This window comes from Eptesicus fuscus, chromosome 4, assembly GCF_027574615.1.
Source record: "Eptesicus fuscus isolate TK198812 chromosome 4, DD_ASM_mEF_20220401, whole genome shotgun sequence".
NCBI classification, from domain to species: Eukaryota; Metazoa; Chordata; class Mammalia; order Chiroptera; family Vespertilionidae; genus Eptesicus; species Eptesicus fuscus.
Genome location: NC_072476.1, coordinates 53,658,418 through 53,676,135, shown reverse-complemented (window position 1 = coordinate 53,676,135; position 17,718 = coordinate 53,658,418). Strand labels below are relative to the sequence as shown.

The 17,718-nt window shown below is 43.6% G+C and overlaps 1 long non-coding RNA gene across 1 annotated transcript in view; it reads left to right on the top strand.

Annotated features, from left to right (window-relative positions):
- The window catches only part of LOC114232597 (uncharacterized), a 58,757-nt gene extending 53,618 nt beyond the window's left edge, over positions 1-5,139 (top strand). The window contains exons 3-4 of the long non-coding RNA XR_008555840.1: positions 3,003-3,235; positions 5,049-5,139. This is a non-coding gene — a long non-coding RNA (uncharacterized LOC114232597). The remainder of the gene's footprint in view (positions 1-3,002; positions 3,236-5,048) is intronic.
- Positions 5,140-17,718: the final 12,579 nt, after the last annotated feature.

The following is a 17,718-nucleotide window of genomic DNA, read 5'->3' as shown; positions in this document are numbered from 1 at the left end:
CTTCTCCACACTCTCACCAGTACTCTGTATTGCTTGTCTTTTTGATAACAGCTGTCCTACTGGGTATATAGTGGTATCTCCTAGTGGTTTTAATTTGCTTATTTCTAATGACTGATAATGTGGGACCCCATTTGGCGCAGAGGTTCTTAACCAATTTTCGAAAATGAGTTCCTTCGAGAATGCTGATGAAAACTATGGACACCCCACCAAAAATGTATAATCATGTTTGTGTGCCTGTATACACATGCATATGTATGTGTGCATGTACACACATGCAAATATGTCTTGCAACTCATGGGTGAAAGGATACAAAGATATTCTTTCTCTAAAGGTAATATATCATAGTTGTATGGTACTTCAATTTATAAAATATTTTCATGGACTCTATCTTTTTATTCTTTGCAACTATTCTATAAAGTAGGAAGCTAATGCTACACAATTTTCTAGAGAAAGAAACCGGGTCTTCTGGCTCTGTCTTCCGCACTGCTTCTCTCACATGTCTGCCTTCTTGGGCCACTGCAATTTGGGAGACTGCTGACTCTTAGAGTCAACACATGAAAACTGGGTAGTCAACATTTAAAGACAGAGTATTTCCTGAAGTCATCAGATTTTCTTTAATAGAGACAGAAATCTGAAATTTTGTTCAGTTTTAGTAAATATTAGAAAGTTAGCACATCTTATAATAATTGCATATGGCCAGTACTATGACATTAGAAATCAAAAGAATATATTTTCATTAGCTTTAATAAGGAAAAAGAGTTCAGATGACTATAAATCATGGTTAATTATTTATATAATTTCCCCAAGAGCATCTTAAACAAATAAAGAAAAATGAGAGAGAAGGGAAAGTATAAATAAATCCTGGAGGTTATATTTTCTTCTGCTCATTTGCTACAAGCAAATATTCACTGGGTCTTCTTTTGTTTGGGCCCATTATGCAGATAAGATGATATCATATGTTGATGTCTCAGAGTCAGCCCTCTGAGGTCACTTTGGAACTACCATGTTCTCCCACATCCTTTGCTGTTGGAACATGCAAGAGAGTACACTCATATGGCATATGACACACACCGGAGGCGCTTTCCCCTCTGCTCAAGTTGCAGCAGTGGGGGGAGAATGAATGATTGGTGAACAGACTAGATGGAAAATGAGGCTATTTGTCTGAAATGGTCTCTATCCTGGCCCAGATTCCATTGTCACTAATCTCACCTGCTGCCTCTCTGCCCACGATTACAAGCCTGCGGTGGCCCTGGAAACAGCTGCAATGAAAACCATGGGCACAGCCTGTGTGGGAGGCTGGGTGCTCCTGCAGCTGTGCTTACTCATCTGACTCTTTCCTTGGGTTTCACCAGCCCAAGCACCTTGAAGCTCCAATCCTGTGGAGACACAGAATTTGGAAAAGGTTCTCTATTCAGTCTAATCCCAATGCTGCTTTGACTGTGGTTCCATGGTCCCCAGTCGAATGTTTTCAAGAGATAAAGAACAACTAGGATCCTTTTTCTATATTACAACTGTGCCTGTGGGGTTTTCAACTCTTCCCTTAAGCAAAACTTAGTCCTTCAGTTTGGCAATAATTCTTAAATAGGGTCTGTTTGATTCCGCCCCTCTGGCTCTGCCAAAAGTCTCACTTTTGTTGGTACGGGTTTCCCAAAACTTCATATTCTCCTTTCCAAGATGCGAAAAGGCTCTAGCTCCATTTAAAAAAAATTCCTGAGCTAAGTCAGAGATCCAGCTGCTTCATGTGTGCAGGATTGATTAAAATAGCAGGGATGGTGAAGGGATTTGCTCAGGGAAGTCCAGAAGCTATCCACGGAGAATAAAGGAACTTAGGCTGCTTATGCCAGATGGCCTAGGATAATGTTGACATTGTCTATCATTTCTACAGCAGTAATCCCAAAGGTCACACTGCTCAGCAAAGGGAAACAGTAAACAATAGTAATGACAAAGACCCGGCCCAGAGTGAATCCACTTCTAATTATTTCTTATGAAGAAAAATAGACAAGGACATTTGTGTCTGTCTGCAACTTAGGCTCTCTGGTAAAATAGAATTCCCTACAGATGTTTTTGAGTTAATTTGCTTTGGTCAAAGTTTTGGGTTGAACATGCTAGATTTATTTATTTTTTTGATTGTTACGGTTAGGCCTCTTTGATTAGGAAAAGAGAAAAGGCTGGAAAGCAATACCAGTGGTCGGCAAACTGTGGCTCGCGAGCTACATGCGGCTCGCGAGCCGCGGTTTGCCGACCACTGAGCTATACCAACATATTTCCTTTTATCTCAAGGCACAGTCATGAAAATCCACAAACTAAGGAGGAGGAAAAAAGGCATCTTTAGCCATGAAAAATAGCTAAATCACAGAGGGGAAGCCAGAGCCAAGATAAATTTAGAGGACAAGAAAGCATGTCCTAAAGCAACGTACCACATGAAAGGGTGCATGACTTATACAGCTAGAGTGCTATATTTAAAGCTGGCAGGTTGAAGCAAAATTGAAGAATGAGTGTCTTGTGGAGCCTTATTAATGATGCTGGGGCCCTTTATCGCTCGGCAGCAGTTTGGAAGCACCTTCCCCACTGGTGATGGACAACCACCACTCCTTGATAGCCATGAGAGGATGGCCTCTGTCCATGTCTTGGCTGAATGGATCAGGAGATCAGCAAAGCCTGCAAAGGCAAGAAGGAGGGAAAGATACAAGAGTGCTTTTTCCCTGTAGTGACTCTGCTACCTTCGTCCTGTCATTAAATAGAAGTCGTGACTCTGGGCACTGTGAGCCCCTCACTACATCACTCATGGTTATGACATGCATCTATGGAGGCATGTGTTTGTTTATATTGGTCCAGAGGCCTGATGCACAAAATTCGTGCAAGGGGCTCGGCCCTCGCAGTGGCTTGCCTCGGCCCTCGCAGCCCTGGCTTCATCCAGAAGGTCGTTCGGAAGGTCGTTCGGCTGTTCAGTCTAATTAGCATATTATGCTTTTATTATAGATGCTTTCTTTTCTTCCCTCCAGGTAGGCCAGAAAGGATGGATGAAGAATAGAGAAAAGAAAGTATAGTGAGCATGCAAGTCAGGTGCTTGTTTGTACGAGGCAGATGTTCACCACCAGAGCTTCGTGGATTTCATCACGAAATTGAGACGATGGCAATTTCATTACCGCCCAATCGCAGCACCTCTCCAGTGTGAATGCACTACTGCTCTTTCCCTGCGTTACTAACGCTGCCTGGCTACGTGGCATCAGCAGAGGTAACGGCTGCAAACTCAGATGTGGTGCTTTTCTTTTCCGTTTGCCTGGAGTGGTGGACCAGTTTTGAGGAGTGATAAATGCATGCTGGCAGCACCGCATTGTCTCCTGGCTCCGGGGAGACTGGGCTCCAGGAAGCACAGGCAGCCCTGAGGCTGAAGGAGCTTGTGGGCCTAGACAGGCTTCCCGCTGGAGAGGCAGCCCAGTGGAGGGTTGCTAAGGATGCAGGTCGGGGCTGCCCAGGTGCTGCAGCTTTGAAGAGACACTTCCTTCTCAATCACATGTCTCATTTGTCACCATTTTCCTTGGCTCCTAAACTATCCCTTAGAGTACAACAACTACTACCCAATACTCTCATCACAACAGAAGGACTGTGAAGTAGTAAGTCTGAGTCATACTCATGAACTAGTTCCAAGTTGTAAAAAAGTTACCAGGTGAACTATAACATCAAGACATGCTACCTCTTAAGCCCTGCCATTGAATGTTTGTCCTACAAGGTTTCCCTCTGCACTCACTGTGTTGTTGGTTTGTGGATGAATTCTACACCCAGATGAGCTGGGTTGGAATCCTCACGCACAGCTTATTCTGTCACTTATGTGACCTTGGGTAAGTTACTTAACCTCTCTGTGCCTCACTTTCCTTTACCTGTAGAATAATATATACTAATAAAAGCCTAGGTGGTCCTCGCACGACGCCCCCATGTCATCAAGATGGCCGTCACAAGATGGCCATTGCAAGATGGCCGCCACAAGCTGGCTGGTAGGGGAGAGCAGTTGGGGGCGACTAGGCCTGCAGGGGAAGGCAGTTGGGGGCAATCAGGCTGGCAGGGGAGGGCAGTTGGGGGCGATTGGGCCGGCAGGGGAGCAGTTAGGCATCAATCAGGCTGGCAGGGGAGCAGTTAGGGGGCGATCAGGCTCGCAGGCAGAAGCGGTTAGGGGCAATCAGGCAGGCAGGCAGGCAGTCCCGGATTGTGAGAGGGATATCCGACTGCCGGTTTAGGCCCGATCCCCAGGGATCGGGCCTAAACCAGCAGTTGGACATCCCCCAAGGGGTCCCAGATTGGAAAGGGTGCAGGCCAGGCTGAGGGACACCCCCCTCCTATGCACGAATTTCGTGCACTAGGCCTCTAGTATATATAATATATATTATTCAGAACACTGCCTTGCCCTTCATAAGTGATATATATATATATGTATATATATATATATATATATATATATATATGTTAGCTTTCATTATTATGTACAAATTTGATGAAAGTGAAGAGTAAGAACCCAGAAAATTAGTTTACCAAGAAGCTTTAATATGGGTGACAGTATGACTCTATTTAAACTAAATTTCTTTATCTATCTTTTTTTGTTGTTGTTTGTTTGCTCCAAAAAAAATAGATTGTAGGAACAAGGGGAAGGATTTAATCTCTTGAAATCTGTGTCATCATTTGTAAAATGAGGTAACAGCACCTTCCTTTGAGGACGAGATGAGTTCATCTATGTAATGTGTTTGACACATAGCTGCTCAATGGAGGTTCTTCCCTATGTCTGGGGTCCACTTTCAGTTTAAGTGCAAATGAAGCATCGCTACATTGTCTTTAGGACCCAGGGCAGCTGTGAGAGAAGCTCCTGCCCTAGGCCACCCCGGCCCTCCTCCCAGTACTACTCTGCCTGGATTGAGGGAGCAGCCAGAGGGGAGGGAGGCTGGGTGACTCCACTGTCACATCCTGGAAGTGAGTTGTGATGATCTGAGTGGTTGGCTCTCTTACCTGGATTCTTGTCATTCAGGTGACAGCTCACTGAATGCTCTCTGCCCCTTCCTCAGAGATCCAGGACCTGCCTCTGGCTACACTTGGATGGAGAGTCTGCCACAGTCCACAGGTAGAGGCTGCCCTGCTGTTGAGAGCCAGACTCTTACTACTGTCTATGCCTCCTCTGTGCTCTCATCCTACAAGGGTGCCTTTCAGACCTTTGCCAAGCCCCGCCCCTCCTGGATTAACATTCTAAATTTTAAAGATTTCTCTCCTCTTGCCACCCTCCCACCCTCCTTCCTCCCACCAGTGCTTACTGAGTGTCTGTGCCTCCTGCCAGAGTGCTGCACCCTAAGGCCCTACACAGCGTTTGTCTTAGACTGACTTCCTGGTCTCAGTCCTGACAATTCCTCAGCCCCTTCTCTGGCCATGTTCTTCGACCATGGGAACTCGCCAAACCCAATGTGCCCATTCTTACTCATGGTCCTTTGACTGGCTTGTCTGACCCGTTCTCCTGAGGGCAGTGTTTTGCTCTCAGTGGATTCAGATGTTTATCTGTACACATGACGGCATACCTGGCACTGCCAAGAAGAGGAAAAGTGGCTGTCTGTAAGCTCTTTGCAGATTCCTCACTTTTCTACTTTTAAAAATTTGGGATGTTTTTTAGACTAAAGTTCCCCACCCCCCCAACCGCCACCCCCCCTCCCCCCCAGTCACATATTGAAATCCTAACCCTCACTGTGATGGTGTTGGAAGGCAGGGCCACTGAGAGGTTATTAGCTCCTGAGGGTCGAACCCTCATGAATGGGATTAGTGTCCCTTCTCCCATGGGAAGACCCATCGAAAAGACAGCTGTCTGTGACTCAGACAACAAACCTGCCAGAGCCTTGATGTTGGACTTCCCAGTCTCCAGAACTGTGAGAAATAAATATCACCATGTCTATGATATTTTTGTTAAGCAACCTGAATGGACTGTGACAGGGTGATTAACCTGAGAAGAATTTTGTTTTTCCTTTGAAATATCTCACTCCACCTTCTAGTTTATTCCTCCTGACATCACTTTGCTCTGAGGCCTTGGCATCTCGTGCCTTTATCGCTCCAGCAGCCTCCTGGCTGAGCTTCTCGAGACCAGTAAAGTCTTAACAACATAATCGGAACCATCCGATACCACCCACACAGGGCTGCTCCCACTGCACTGCCCGCGGTGCCACTGCCAACAGGTTGCCTCTCTGCCCCTAATTTATACTTCGTTGCCTGATTTGTGAGAAGAGAACTGGGACTTCTAAATGTTTCCCCTTTGCCAGCACAGAACACTGGACAGACACGGCAGGAGGGCTGTTCTTCCTGGTTCCTGTGATTCGTGTGGGTTTTTTTCCTAATATTTATTGAGATCGAGTTCTTATGCACACCGAACTGTGGTGTGCACTTTTAATCATCTCCTGTGGGAGATACTCCCTCCAATACTCTATTTATGGGCCTAGGTGCTCCCCTAAGAGTCACCATATAACAAGAAAATCTCTTATTTTTCTTTGGAACCAAATGAGATCAGCAAAGTGGGACTATAGTCTCTTGTTCTTAAGTAAGACATTATGAGGTCAGGGCACACCCTTTTTAGAAGATAAATGACAGGTACAAACGAGGGAGAGGACATATGTGTCATGTTCCTGTGAGAAATCTCTCTGCGCATCTGAAAAGCATAGCTGCCCGCTGGTTTGGTCTTTCTAGTAAATGATAAAGAGAAGCCTTTCTTCTGAACCTGCCTCCAGTGAGATAACCCATCCTGTGATCCACAGTGAAACCCCAGGGAGGTGATAGAAAGGGTCAGAAAACCTAACCCTCTTTTAGTAGTTGCTGTGTCATGTCCATAGAGTTTCATGGAAGTTTCTAGCAAACCCTCTTCTGGCTAACCTCAAGAAAACTGAATGACTCAGACCTTTGAAAAAAGGAAAAGAAATTCCATCAGCATACAGCTAAATATAGTGTAGGTGATTTCTGAATGCCGTTTAGCCTTTGTCTTGAGTGAAGATTAAAACGGCAGCAGGTTCGTCCTGGTTCTACGTGTCCAGAAAGATGTCTTAATACTCCTTGTTGATTTGGGCATGCTTATAAAATGATCTCACCGTGAGGGTTACATTATCTCCATTCTACAAACAAGGAAGTGGTGGGGGGGGGGGGGGGGAGGGAGGGCGGCACATGAGGTTAAGTAATTTGACCAAGGAAATGCAGCTAACAGGTGGTAAAGCCAGGATGTGAACCAAGGTTTACCTAACCACAACACGAGACTGTCTCTAGGAAATCAGATTTATTTCATAAAGGCAAATCATGTTTGCCTTCACCTTGGGAGGTCAGGGCTGTTATTATCCCCATCCTATAGTTTTCTAAGGCTTAGAAAACTCCATTGAATTGCCCAGGTCCATCCAGGTTGCAAGTTCGCAGGGTTGAAGCCTGGGTCCCAGTCTATGAGGTCCAGAAAAGGTGCTCTCAATCTATTGTTAGGTGGACTGTTTTGTGTAGGTATGATGGACCAGGGTACAGACAAGCTCCATCTGAGCAGACATTGCGTTTTTCCCAAATAGTAGCTAAGACGGTGCTGGATCCAGAGGAAGTACTCAGGTAGGTGGACAACTGTTAAGGAGCCCAGAGTCCCGGAATCCAGCACCAGTTCAGGAATATGTTTCTACTGTTTTGGTATTTCTTCACAGCAATGACATGACCTTTCCAGAGATAACTCTTCCTAGTTATATTCATAAAAATTTCCCTGTCCCTGGGATTGTGTGAAGGCTACTTGTCTGGAGACTTTGGGCCTCTTTTGATCTTCAAGGTCTCACCAAGATAAAAGACTGGCTCCGGAGGACATGCTACGCAGGACAGATGACAATGGCCAAAGCCAAAGGGAAGCCTGCCATTGGATTGCATAAGGATGGTGCTGGGTGCCCTGAACGCTGGTGCGCTGGCCCTGCTCTGCTGCTCAGGGGGTACCTTACTCACTAGCTGTTCAGAGAATGACCTTGCAGAATGCCTCTACCACTGTTTGCCTTTAATTCAGAGGCCTCATTGATCTCTGAATCCTTCCCCCATGGTGAGGACAAAGAAAAATAACATAATGGAAGATGTATCCTAATCACTGATTAGATGAAAGCTTTGGGATGATGTGTAGGTTTGATGTGTTACTCTGTTCCTCATTTGCACAGAAGCAAAAGAATTAACTAGGTATTAATTTTCCCTTCAGTGGAAAAACATTTAGAACCTCAATGCTAAACGGTATTTTCCTATAAAATGTTTTAACTCTATGTGCTCTACTTTTATTCTACTCATACTGATTAAAAAAAAAGTCCCAACTTTATAGCCTAGAGATACTATTCTTCGGGATTGGAGACTGTGATTTATTGGAAATATTATTGAATATAACAATAATAAGAATGACTACCTTTAATTTTCTGCCTGTTTGTTTCCAAGGTTGCGTTAGATGCTTTATATATGTTAGCTTAATGCCAACAATATGCCTTTAGGAACTGTGTAGTTCCTTTTATGACAATTTGAATTATGCAAATTTGCAATCGCATTATGCAAACATTAGGCACAAAATTAGATATACTCCCAAATTAAATAAAAAAATGAACAAGAATTTCAAAACATATGGGCCGAAAGAATTCTTTTTACTCTATTGCCACAAGGCAGTACTTCTTTACCTGGTAACTAGAAGTACCTGCCATTCTGTCAATATTCTTCTTGGATTCCATCAGTTCTGGAGAAAACATTCTTTGCATAAAATGCAATTGTCTCATATTGTAATCCCAAAGGGCACAGGGCAGGGTGGTGCATTCCTCACACACAGTGAGCAATCAGTGGACGACATTTGATGGATTTGAACAGGCTGAAAGGGGAGTGTGGTCAGAAACAAGCTGGTTGGACCTTCACCTTTGGAAATGTGAGCCTGACCACTGTCCTGTTATCCCTTCCCAGCTCAAGGACAGGTCTGCCTTTCCAGCTAAGGTTGCAAGATAACTACTGATGTCCGGCTGAGTACCACTAAGTGGCTTTAATTTCATTCTCTCAATCTTGCTCTTCGATTTCTTCCTTCGTTTTATCCCTCTTTCTCTCCTTATTGCCTTCAGCAGAATAGTGCATGTGTGAGGGCTTTGCGTACATAACCTTTATTTTCAAATAATTGTAGATTCACAGGGAGTTGAAAAAAACAATACAGACAGGTCCTATCTACCCTTCACTCAATTCTCCCAGTGGCAACATCTTGCAGAACGAGGGAAGCATGTTTGTTTTTGAGTTTAAATTCTAGGGGCAAAAGAAATCCATGGTGAGATGCAGTCACCTTCTCATCAGGCCTCAAACCAGGCCGGGCTGCACGTGCGCCAAAGCCCCATAAGCAGGATGCAATCCGCATTTTGAAATTCTTAATGATTGTACCTCTGAGTTGTGTGTTGTATGTGAAATAGGAGAACAATGGAGCATGCGCCGGGGATGGGGAGCCTTGGATCCTGTGTGGTTCCTCTTCTGTGTCTGTTCTGTGGTCAGGGTGTGGGCGTCCCACTCAGTGACACTGTTTCCTTCCCCTGCTGCCGGGCGCTGGGTGTGGGTTCCAGAGGGTGCAGGGGAGGGGGGAAGGCCTGGGGGTGAGGGTGGGACGTTGGGTGCCTGTGACCAGCTGCACTTGCCCCCAAGAACATCCTGAGGGAGTTATGGTATATTAAGTAACAGACACAAAACACCATGACAAGCCATGACAGAGATGGCCGGAGAAAGCTTTTAAACTGCATTTTGAACAAAGGGCCGGTATTTTCATTTTGTGCTGGGCCCCACAAATTATATTGCCAGCGCACTTAAAATTATTTTATAGCCCAGCCTCTTACAAGAAACCTGGGCATGAAGATGAATATTTATCAGGAAATAGGAAGCTTCAACAGAAGCACAGAGGGCTATTTGTTTGTCAAAGGCAAAGCTAGTTCCCACTGGGGCCAGAGAAATCTTCCTAAAGCACATTCTTATCCAGCCAGAGACTGCGTGCGCTCCTGCTCACAAACACAGCGTGGCCCTGGGGGCTCCGTAAATCGTCCGGCCGCACCCTGCCTTCAGGCTTCACCATGCCGGGATTCAAATCCATGCTTGCTGCCAACTGACTGCAGTTCACGCTTTTCCTGCTCTGTGTCTTTGCTGATGCCATTGTGTTTGTAAAACGCCAAGTTAACTTCTCTGCTGAAGTCCCCCCGCCATGCCCACCTCCTGGCCTTGGCACCTGTTTCCTCCACCGACACCGTTCTTTCCTAGGCCTTGTACAGGGAACCCGCTCGTCTTTCAGGAAGAAGCTCACCTTCCAGGTAGGTCTACCCGAATACCTGCTCTAAGCTGACCTCCATCCCACCCTATCCCATTCCTCTTCTAGGAATTGTATTGGTCACTTTTTAAATTAACTTTGTATATTTAATTTTTTTGTATTGGTTTAATGACCATCTCTCCCCAGGAAGGGAAAGACCTCTTTTGCCTTCTTCACTTCCGTATCCTCCTGCCTTAAACCGTGCTCAGCATTTGTCTGTTGAATAAAGGAAGGGCCCTTTCCCTCCCTCAAATACTGGAGTATATTGTATGTCATATACTGGTTGCACGTTTTCTCTCTTCTATGCTACTAGCTCCTTGAAGGTGGGGAATGACTCATTCTTATCCTTCACAATGCCGGAGAGAGACCTTGGCTTCAATAAGTCTTCACTGAATGCAGATATAAAAATAAATGGTGCAGAGGCAGAGAGCATTTCTTTTCTCTTTCAGAACAACTGGACACAGCATTAAGCCTGAGAGAGATCAAAACTAATTGCCGGAACGAGAATCACAGGCATTCACCGCGTCTGTACCAAGGACGGACTTGGAAAAGGGTGTAATCAACTAGCAGCACAGTATCCAGTGTGACCTCTGTGTTCTTCACAGTGCCGTTCTCTTCGGGGAACCGGCTGCCTTTGTGGCCTATGGGATGAAAAGCTTCCCAAAATAGAGACCAAGAATGAGGTTTGGCTCTGATGGGAGGGACCAGAGCTGGAGGGCACCTTCCTATGAGCACTGTGTTATTCTTTTAGCAAAGCACTTTGATTTTCCTTATCAATAAAAATGGAGATGCCCATAAATCATTTTGGGAATCTAGGGGATGTGAAAAGGTAAAGTGAGGTATTAATCCAGAGAGTGAGAGGTTTGGGGCAGAAATGGGACCAGTAAGTCAAAATGGTGTGCATTAAAAAATGGTAGAGTGATCTGTTCTGGCTGTCCTGAGTAAGAACACTAGGCCTTTGATGAGCTCGGCTGGGTTGAGATGAGGCTGCGTAAGCTCTAGGATAAGAGACTGGAGCTGTATTCCATTGTGTAGATGTACCACAGTTTTCTAATCCACTCACCTGCTGATGGGCATTTAGGCTGTTTCCAAATTCTAGCTATTGTAAATTGTGCTGCTATGAACATAGGGGTGCATATATCCTTTCTGATTGGTGTTTCTGGTTTTTTGGGATATAGTCCTAGAAGTGGGATCACTGGGTCAAATGGGAGTTCCATTTCTAGTTTTTTGAGGAAACTCCATACTGTTCTCCACAGTGGCTGCACCAGTCTGCATTCCCACCAGCAGTGCAGGTGGGTTCCTTTTTCTCCACATCCTCGCCAGCACTTGTCATTTGGTGATTTGTTGATGATAGCCATTCTGACAGGTGTGAGATGGTACCTCATTGTTGTTTTGATTTGCATCTCTCGGATGATTAGTGACTTTGAGCATGTTTTCATATGTCTCTTGGCCTTCCTTATGCCCTCTTTCAAAAAGTATCTATTTAGGTCCGTTGCCCATTTTTTGATCAGGTTGTTTATCTTTTTTTTTGTTAAATTGTATGAGTTCCCCGTAAATGCTAGAGATGAAACCCTTATGGGAGAGACCTCTACACAATGGAATACTATGCTGCTGTAAAAAGGAAGGAACTCCTACCATTTGCAACAGCACAGATGGAGCTGGAGAGCATTATGCTAAGTGAAATAAGTCAGTCAGAGAAAGATAAATATCACATGAGCTCACTCATTTGTGGATTATAATGAACAACATAAACTGATGAACAAAAACAGATCCAGAGACAGAGAAACATGGATCAGACGGTCAAACCTCAGAGGGAAGGCTGGGGAGGGTGGGGGTAAGGGGGAAGAGATCAACCAAAGGACTTGTATGCATGCATATAAGCCTAACCAATGGACACGGACACCAGGGGAGTGAGGGCATGAAGGGAGGGGAGGTAATGGGGGGATAAGGACACATATGTAATACCTTAATCAATAAAACAAACAAACAAAAAAGAGACTGGAGCTGCAAATGATGTCCAAACGCTGGAGGACAGGACAATTATGCACGAGGCTGGGGGATTTGGAGCCAGGCAAGGAGAGGGTGTGCAGCGTTCTGAACCTTGTTCGCACAACTAACTCCCTCTTCCCTTATGGAGAAGAGCTCCTCACGGGAGACGCTGAGCCTCAGGGATCAGCACTGGCAATCCCGCTACTAACGTGATAATGAGGATGCTCCTCCCTCCACCCTCCTTCCCCCGCTCCACTAACAGTGCAAAACCCTGGGATGGGGCGCCTCTGTGTTGTGATGAAAGTGGTTTCATTTCTAGAGAGAGTTAGAAATCCAGAGAGAGTGTGTTGGAGGAAAGGGCAGTGCATGGCACACACAGGACAACACACAACGATGCAGGCTGTGGGGTAAGCGAGAGTCATGCTGTAGCCCTGAGACCTGTCTGCTGGGTCAGCTGCGTCCTCGGGAAGCTGAGATGAACTGGGTACTGATAGGAAAAGGTGTGATGATGTGGGCTGGTGGGGCTGGTGTGGGGAGTGATTTTAGGGAAATCCTGCAGGCAAGGTCCTGGTGGCTTGGTGGAGTGAGAGCTTCTGTTAGTCTTTTCCCTAAGATGACCATCTATTGTGTGAAGGGCAGCATTGCTGGTCTCCTGCGGGATGTCCCCCTTCCCTGGGCCTTCAGTGCTCAAGCTAGCATTTTAGACTGCCCTGGGCTGCAGTGAGAGAACTGTGGGCAGAGGCCCCAGCTTGGAATCGTGCCTCTAGGAATGCCTCGATCAGCCAGGTGGGGTCCTGGCCCTCAGGAGGCATGGACTGGAGGTCTGACAAATAGCACTGGGGTGAAAAGGCTATTACTTTCCTTCTCTTTTCCATGGTGGAGAAAAGAATTTTTCTTACTTCTTGTAAAGAGGAAATTCTGCAGAGCCTGGGATTAGACCATGGCACAGTTTCCCCTTGAAGGCATCCACTTTCGTGCCTGCTGCTATCTCTGACCTTGCTTTTCCATTCCTTATGACAGTACAGAACCCAAGAGTTTGCCTTGAAACTTGTTTAGCCCAGGCTGTGAGCTGTTTTTTTTTTTTTTTTTTCCATTGGCTGGATGTTTCCGGTGGTGAGTAAATTATTTATTTGTCAAATCAGTCACCTAGTAAAGCAGCACTTACTTTCTAAGACTGATGACTCTAGCATGCCAAATAGTACCCAGGGGTTCCAGCTTCTGCCAAAACAAAGAATGGTTTAGAAAGTATGGGAATTTGGCCAGTCCTGTCAGCCTTACCTCCAAAATATAGCCCCAGTTGGTCTCCTTGTCTCAGGTCTATGCAGCCACCATTCTGCTTGGACAGACCTACTTTGTCTGGATTGTTGTAATAGTATCTCAGCTGGCCTCCCAGTTCCATCTTTGATTCCCCTCCAAGCCATTCCCCAATCAGAAGCCATGGCATTGTATTAGTTTCCCATTGCTGCTGCAGTAAGATACCACAAACTTAGTGGCTTAACGTAACATACATTTATTCTCCTATAGTTCTGGAAGCCCCAAGTCAGAAACCATGTTTCCTGGGCTAAAATCGGGGTGTTGGCAGGGATGCCTTCCTTTTAGAGGTTGTAGGGGAGAATGGTTCCTCACCTTCCCCAGCTTTAGAGGCTGCTTGTATTCCTAGCCTGGTGGCCCCTCACTATTTTGACCTCTGCTTCCTTTGTCACGTCTGCATTGCTGAGTCTGACTCTCCTGCCTCCCTCTAATAGGAATCCTTGTGATGACATTGGACCCTCTTACATAATCCAGAATCATCTCCCCACTTCACGGAGAAGGTGCTATTAGTCACTCTTCATTCTCAAACTGCGAGTTAACTGCTAGGATGTAGGCACATTTATGTTCCCAAGAGCATAATAAATGAAATTTATCCCTGCTTCCCTTACAGATCAGAAGGGAGTTCTTGATGTGGTCTAGATCTCACTAGCCCAAGATTTGGATTGACCAAAATCTACGGGTAGTACAGGCAGTAAGGAAGATGTAGAGAATGCTAACAAAAACAAAGAGCTATATTAAAGTGTTGATTTATTGATTGATTACCAAATACCCAGAGCTAGTCTGACCCCATGTAAAGTTCAATTATTTCCCAACAAGAGTTAGCAATGATATCTCAGCTGTCCTTTGTAAAAGATGTCCTAACAGATATGCCTATGTCGTAGATATTCATGGCACTTTCATTTCAGTTTGACTAACATATGTTGGGCACCTAGGATGTGCAGTCACTTTCTTAAAGACAAGGGCATACAGGAGCTATGAAGGTGGAATAAACTAACTGAGACCCGGAGACACTGATGTTGTATAGCGGGGACCATATTTTTGCATCTAGAGGTGTTGGGAGGTAAGAGAGCCAAGTAGAAGGAATGATTGGAGGGAAAGGGTGTTTGAAGTGGCATCAAATTAAATGGGTTGGATGGAGCAGAGTAAGCATTGAGGAATGCTATGGAGGAAGTCGGACTCATGTTGTGGACTCTAAATGCCAGGCTGAGGAGTTTTACTTTGTTCTGTGTATAGTAAAAAATAACTGAAACTTGTTAAACAAAATGACACCATTCGCTATTATTTATAACAAAATATAAAGAAGAATTAGCAGTATTTTTAAGGTGCGACAAATATTACCATCTGTGTTCCTGAAAGATCACATTTCCACCTTTCCAGGAAAGTACTGTAAGATTGTGTACAAAAGAGTGTATTTCTGAACAAATACGAGAAAAACAGGATTGTGTTATCCGAAAGGTTACATTTGGCTCTTTTACGTTCCTCAGAGTTTACAAGAATGTTAACAGAATGACTGTGCATGGTTAAGATGAATGATTTAGATAGAATGTTTACAAGAACATGAACAAAGGAAAAACTTTAAAAAATGCAACTACATTCTAGCTAAAAAATGGCATTATGGTAAGTTTATTAACTGATTTCAAAATGAGAACCTAGAATTAAATTTAGGAAAGCCATATTTCATAGAGTTGTAGGAGCACTCTGACCTTTGAGCTTACATTGAGTCCTAGCTCAGCCAAGTAATAGCTGGGTGAGCTTGGGGAATATGCTTTTATTTCTTTATTTTTATTTTTTTAATGTATGTATGTATGTATGTATGTATTTACTTACTATTTTTTTTAGAGAGAGAGGATGGGAGAGGGAGACAAGAAAGAGAGAAACATTGACATGAAAGAGAAACATCAATAGTCTGCCTCCTGCACACTTTTTATTGGGGATAGAGCCTGCAACCCAGGCATGTGCCCTGATGGGGAATTGAACCGGTGACCTTTTGCTGCATGGGATGATGCTCAACCAACTGAGCCACACTGGTCAGGGCTGCTTTCATTTCTAAGCCTCAGTTTCCTCATCTGTAAATGGGCATAATAGTGTTAACCACTTTAGTGGATTGTTGTAGACTTGAAAAAGAATAATCTTTCATATTTTGCTTCCCTATTCCATTAACTTAGTATTATAAGTTTTATAAGGAACAGAGGTCCTCATTATTCATGGATTCTGTATGTGTGAATTCACCTGCTTGCTAAAATTTATTTATTTTTAAAATTAAAAAAATTTTTTTTAAAGATATTTTATTGATTTTTTACAGAGAGGAAGAGAGAGGGATAGAGAGTTAGAAACATTGATGAGAGAGAAACATTGATCAGCTGCCTCCTGCACACCTCCTATTGGGGATGTGCCCGCAACCAAGGTATATGCCCTTGACTAGAATTGAACCTTGGGCCTTTCAGTCCGCAGGCCGATGCTCTATCCACTGAGCCAAATCAGTTAGGGCCTAAAATTTATTTGTAACGCACAGATCAATACATGTAGCACTGTCATGGTCATTCATGGACACGTGTAAAGTTTCAAAAAAATCGAGTTGTCTAATGCCCATGTTCTCAGCTGAGGCCAAACAGAGCAATGCTCTGTCTTCTCATTTCAGTTCTTATTTTGTAAACAAATGCCCTTCTCCTGGTCTATTTAGTGCCATGTTCTTTGTATTTTTATGTTCTTTTGGGTTGGCAATTTCACTTTTTAAAATGGTCTCCAAAGATAATGTTGAATTGCTGGCTAGTGTTCCTAAGTGCAAGAAGACTGACATGCCTCATGGAGAAAATATCTGCATGTAAATAAGCTTCATTCAAGCATGAGTTATAATGCTATAGCTGTGAGTCCAATGTCAGTGAATCAAAAATATATTAAAGTATATTTAAAAAGAAACACATATAAAACAAGATGATGTATTGATTAGCTGATGAAAATGCTATGATCAGAGGCCTGCAGGAACCTAACCTTGTGTTTCTCCTAGGAGCAGTGGTTCAGTATTCATGAATTCAGCATTTGCAGTTACTTTATAGAATATAATACTGAGAATAATGAGAATTGAATGTACTTTTGAAATTTGTCTTTGTAACAATGAATATAATAGGTGGTGTGTTAGCTATTTAATCAATAGACACCATAAGAATATATACCTTTGCCGAAACCGGTTTGGCTCAATGAATAGAGCGTCGGTCTGTGGACTGAAAGGTCCCAGGTTTGATTCCGGTCAAGGGCATGTACATTGGCTGCGGGCGCATCCCTGGTAGGGGGTGTGCAGGAGGCAGCTGGTCGATGATTCTCTCTCATCGATGTTTCTAGCTCTCTATCCCTCTCCCTTCCTCTCTGTAAAAAATGAATTAAAAAAAAAGAATATATACCTTTGCAAATATCAAAGTATTATTTAATATTTCTGGAAACTTGTTATTTATTGGTAAATTTATTAGTATATGGCCCAGTGATACTAATTTCATTTGATTATCCTTTTATAGTGTTTTGTTGTAATCTGCTAATTTTATACTATCAATTTAGTGAAAAATTAATTAAAACAAAATGTCAAAGGCTAATGTTTTCATTATTTTATTCCTTGCATATTTGTTTCAGGCTATTTATAATTTTTAGTAATCCTCAATTAAATTTCTGTTTGTGTTTAAGTTCCATTGGTTGATCTCTTTGAGTAATAATCACAAGATCCTGATAAAGGTGGTATTAATAGAAATCAAATGCATCTTTTAATTGAAGGGAGAATGCAATTGTTAGGGAACCAGGAAAGGCTCTGCCTAGGTTCTTATTGTGAAAACTCAGACACAGAAGCTGTGTGTTCATAGATTAGCAGGAAAGTCTGGCTCCAACATATGCTATACAGATTTCCTTTCATCTCAGGCAGTTTAATATTTTAGAAAAGATGTGGAGAGAAAGATTTTTTTTTAGAATTTGTTTTAACACTATTCATTAAAAAGGAATTCTTTATTTTAATTTATCCAGAATTATTTTTCTAGGCTTCATGTCCTTACACTTTTAACTTGTTCTTGGAAAACTTAAAGAATTCGTGGATACCACACTTTATATAATATACCACTATGTTCATAAAGACAACTGAAAAT